Source organism: Grammomys surdaster, unplaced genomic scaffold (genome assembly GCF_004785775.1).
Source record: "Grammomys surdaster isolate TR1022 unplaced genomic scaffold, NIH_TR_1.0 126118, whole genome shotgun sequence".
NCBI lineage: Eukaryota > Metazoa > Chordata > Mammalia > Rodentia > Muridae > Grammomys > Grammomys surdaster.
The window spans coordinates 1593514-1599205 of NW_021620926.1; positions in this window are offsets into that span (position 1 = coordinate 1593514).

Consider the following 5692-nt stretch of genomic DNA (forward strand, 5'->3'; position numbering starts at 1 on the left):
AGATTACAATCCATCACTGGAGGGAAGTCAAGGTGGTGGGAACTTGAAGCAGGTAGTCATATCACATACACAACAATAGCAGAGAAAAATGAAGCTATGCTTCCTTATTGCTCAGGCTACTCTTTCTACCCTTATTCAATTCAAGACCCAAACCCAGGGAACAGTGTCACTAGCATTTGACCAGATCTTCTCACATCTGTTAACATATTCATTTCAATTCCCCATACACATGTCCCAGGAGAACCTGACCTAGACAATCACTCACTTAGATCTACCTCCCAGGTGACTCTAAATCACATTGAAGTGGCAGTAAAACCTACCCATCACAAATATCAACGATCTCAAAAGTTATTATAACCAAAGAAAATGGTGGATGAATCATGACATGGTGTTAAATATACTGGCTCTTTGAAAAGCTATAAGGGTCATTTGGAACTTCAACAAAGAGTATTATCAAAATAAATTATACACACAGTGCTGATTCCTTCTCAGATCCTGGTTCCTAAGCAGTTTGACTATCACAGTTCAAGCAAAGTACAGCTGAACAGAAGGACGTCTGACAAAGTTTGCTGAAATGCTTCAAGAAATGACAGTATTTCTCAAAGGAAAACACTGAAATAAAGCTAAAGGAGAAGGAGTAGGTGCTCTTGACATACTTTAGTTGTGAGGACACTGATACTATGCCCTAGTCACTTCCCAAAGTCATGAATGGCACACAGAAGGATGGAATTATGGGATGTATCCCTCAAATGTCTTAAGGGACACTCATGTCTGTTATTAATGCAATGCTCCTTCAAGCTGTTAGATCATAAATTTTCCTAAATCATTGGGCTACATGCACTGGGCCCTTTGATCCACAGTTTTGTTTTCAATGATTTCAGTGCTTTGTGGTCAATAAAAATACAAAAATTATCATGTAACAATTTACATAAATATTCCAGATGCTTCTAATTGTGCACGTTTTTGAGTCAAGCTATTCCATCCCACCCAACACATGAATTATATCTTTGTCCATCACATCAATACCACATGTGCTACCTCCCTATAAGTCACACAGGAACCACCAGGTTTCTGACATAGGTTGTGTCACAGTGTTGGTATTCATGTAACTCTTGTCCTGTCACATAATCATGTGACATTGCAAGATCTAAAGCATTCACCTCACTTCATTTCATGGAAACATTACATCATCACAAATCATCCCAAGAAGGATGAGTGTTATACAAAAAAAAAAAAAAAAGAGAAATCCTGAGAGAGAAATCTCATTCTCGTAACTTTCAGTGGCATACATAGCTGCTGTCTTTCACATGTTGCTGCTAATCCCTTACTCTGTATCAATTCAACTTTATCATAGGTCTCCATGTCTGAGGAAGATAGAAGATATAGGGTTCAGGGGTATCCATGGTTACAAGCATCTTTTATGGGAACGTATGGTCCACAGATACATTAGGACTACTCTCATTTATATCCAAAAATTATTTAATGAGGGTCCCTCACATGACAATCCTTCAAGCCTATTGAGAGGACTCTAGGCTCAGTGGGTAAAGGTGCTTGCCATTTGTCCACTCAAGTCTGGTGACCTGAGTTCAATCCCCAAGACTCACAAAAGGAGAGAGAGAATTTGTCCCATAAAGTTTACCTATGATCTCTACAGGAGCTTGTTGGTGTGCATGCACTGACACGCACATGCACACATTCACACACCATACACAAACACATAATAAACTAATTCTAATTCATTTTCAAAAGCCACAAAAATCTTTTAAAGGGGTGCTAACTTCTCCTAGCCTGTCTCCCTTCTTTTCCACCTACCAAGTCATGCCCCTCTTTGCAGACTGACTCTTACAGCAGCATGCAAAGGAAATCCTTCAGGAAGCATGGAAGGAACACAAGCATAGGAACCTGGGGTGGGAGGGTAAAATTAGATAAACAGCTTCTCCTGGTGAAGGACATTTGAAAATAAAAGCCCAGGAAGAACACCTGCAGAAAGTGTACAGTGGGGCGGACAACAAGAGGAAGAAGGATTTTTTAAAAGCATGACTCTTGAAAGTTGTAAAGGAGGATTTAATTTCCTTGGAAGCTCATTTTGGTTCCAGTCCTGTGTTCTTTTGACCACAATCCTTCCCAGGACCTGACCACACCAGTCAAGGCTGTATAAACATTCCTGATGTGAGCTCATCCAATAATACCTTTGGGATGCCTTGGTAAAACACCTAGTGTTCCTATTTAATATCCTGGCATTAGCACATGGCACTCTTCTGTAGAGAGTGGCTAAATCAAATTCCGTGGAGAACCTTCTGAGTGAGGTAATTATAGCACGAGGAAGAACCTGTCATCGGGGACCTTTCACTAAGTTAATTACAGATAAAGTGGTTAGAAGGAGAGATTAAAATTTCACTCACTTGGACTTGGGATAATAATGACTTAAACTCCTGTACTGCATTGGCATCCTGCTGGGACCATAATTTGAAAACAGAAAAACCAGCCAATGAGTAGTCTGGTCTTGTTTTTAAATGTAATTTGAAGTAACACAAGTTCATCAAACTTCACCTCCCTTACTTTTAAAACAGTATTCATGATACAATGCTGTAGATGAGTGAGAGAATCCCTAACCTGTTTCCCAAGTCAAGTCAATTTCTCCATGCTTATTGGCTATGCATCACCTACATACTTTTTGACTGGATCACTCACTGTTCACGGTGATTCATTTTCCAAAAACAAAAAGTCCAAGCAATGCAAGAAGCACATCATTTTATGATATGATCAACATGGAGAATCATGGAGAGACACAGCAATAGGAAGTGACCAAGACTGTATGGTAGCTCATGCCTGTTATCCCAGATGCCTAAAACTGAAGCACAAGGATCACTATGGGAAAAAGAAGAGAAGGACAGTATGCACCTTCTGAATATGTATACATATTATATATATATATATATATATATATATATATATATATATATATATATATGAAACACCATTTCTTTCTCCCTTTTCTTAGGAAAGACTCAAAGAAGCCTGACTCCATGTGCACACTTCACACAAAGTACTTGGGCAGCATTTTAAGACTCCAGAAAATATATTCCTAAAATAAAATCCCATCTAAATCTTCATTAAACGGTCTTGACATCACATCATTCATGAGAAAACATTTGTCACTGTGTAGTTAAATGACTCCTATTCTCTACCATGGCTTTATAGCCCCAGCCCTCCTCTGCTGGTATTTTATAGACTGGAACCTGTTGGACTCAAGAGTATTGTTATTTTTTTTCACATTATTCTTTCTACCTCCACTATAAATCCTAGATCCTGATTTTTAATATGGCCCACTATTAAAATATATTAGCTAGAAACTATGTTTAATTTTGAAAAAATACATATCTCTATAACACTCTCTTCTGGTCATATACCTTTTTCCTTTCCAGATACCCTGACCTATTAGTTGTTTGTGGACGAAAGAGCTTTTGATACCATACATGATGAAGGGATAAGAAAATAGCCCATGGATGAGGGTGCAAAGCACAAGAAGCATTGCAGATATTATCATTGTCTTTGCAATTTGAGATGGTTGTAACTTTCTGCCTGAGGTCCTCTCCAGCTTCCAGAGCATCCTGGCCCAGGAACAGAGCATACTGAACCAGGTCAGAAGCCCTGGGGAAGTTAAAGATCCTTGGCATTATCTTCAACTGCCTGACTGACATCTGGAGACGTCTTTGTTCAGACAGTTAGAATAAATTGTGGAGAGTAGATAGTTTAAAGAGCATATATGCATGTGTCATTGCTCACGAGACCAGGAGTCTGAACTCAGGGTGACCTTGTGGTCAGGTCCTGGGAGGTTGTTGCCTTCTTGTGATCTCATGCCACCAAAAGAGAATAAGCTATCTAGGCTCCATGTGGTAAGAACACTAACTTTATTTCCAAAGGCTCTCTCTTCTAATCTCACCTCATTGGAGATTAAATTTCAACATATGAATGAGGAGATTGCTGCAAACAGAATGTCCACAACAAAGGACAATCTGCCTAGAATCTTAGCCTGCAACTGTGACAAGTCTGAAGGTACTTAGTAGAGTAAGACCCGGCTGTCACTTCCTGTGATGGCTTGTATATGCTTGGCCCAAGAGTAGCACCATTAGGAGGTGTGACCTTGTTTGAGTAGGTGTGTCACTATGGGCGTGGGCTTTAAGATCCTATCCTAGCTGCCTAGAAGCCAGTCTTCTCCTTCTGTACCATGCCTGCAGGCAGGCTGCCATACTCCCATGTTGAGGATAACGTGTAGCAAAATATTTTCCCACTACATTTGTATAAAGCTCGGCGATTGGGCTGTATGAGAGGTTGGCAGAGTGAGGAGATGGGAGGAGAGAAGGAGAGGAGGAGACAAGGAGAGAGGAGGAGGAAAGAAGATGGCGGCGGATGTCCAAGTGTCTCTGGCAGTCTAAGGTAGTTATTAATATCAAGGTTAGGTAATTGGGTTTACAATTCTAATTGTGTGGGCATCCTGTTAATTGAGCATTTCCAAATATACAAACCAATTGGATAACCTTTAAAATTTAAGAGTCTTCATTCTACCAGGTACCACAGGCATGGCGGGTATTTTCTGGGGTTCAGTCGAACTTTGTGGAGACAGCATTGGGGATTGCCAGAGCCATTCCCCACACTGGCATCTCATGGGTGCCAGGGCTGGTGTTTCTAGATAGCCAAAGCCGCAGTCCAGAGCCTCAGGAAAATGGCGGCTGTCTGGGAACAAGCTGGGAGCCTTTTTTTTAAGTAAGTCATCCCCAATTATATGTTGTCCTTGAAAGAGTTGCCTTGGTCATGGTGTTTGTTCACAGCAGTAAAACTCAAACTAAGGCACCTCCCAACCTAGATCCCTTGAGATCTCAGAACTTGCTTCGCTGGAACACAGTTTCAGTTAGAGAATATTCTCAAAAATATGTACTAATGAGAAAAACATGTAAGGCAGTATTGAAAACTCTCAGTCTCATGGAAGACAAGCTATGAACAAGTTTAAGTCTAGCCTCTGTTCTATAAACCCATACCAGAATGGCAACTTAGAAATTGTTTTCTTGGGCATTCAGAAGTGTTGCAATGGTACAGAGCAAGTGTAAAAACCACATGCTTATAGTTACCTCAGGTATCTTATTCACTGTCCTGCACATATTATCTGTTTATTTTTGTATGAAGCTAAGAAAACAAAGTGAATTGAAGCTCAAGTAGACTTCTCTGCAGGAATGAAAGACCTGGAAGTCACTCTTAATTCCTACTTAATACTATTAAAACTTTATAAACGTTACATCTTTATTCTGTTGTGTACCATAAGGTGGGCAGGGTTTGTCAGCTTAAGTAGGCAGCCTTTTTCCCAATACTTTTATTTATCATTGTCTTGGTAGCTTTTAATAAAATACTCATCTAAATATTGGATATATGTTATGCTTGTGTAACTTGATGTTCTTGTGGAACTTCTAACCATGGGAGCTGGCTGTCTCTGATTCTTTTGCCTGTTCAGGAGACCCTTTTTTTGCTACTGGGTTGTTTCATCCAGTCTTGATATGAGGGTTTGTGCCTATTCTTATTGTAACTTGTTATGTAATATTGGGTTGGTATCCTGTGTGGCATGTTCTTTTCTGAAAGAAGAAGAAGAAGGAGAAGAGGAGGAGGAGGAGGAGGAGGAGGAGGAGGAGGAGGAGGAGGAGGA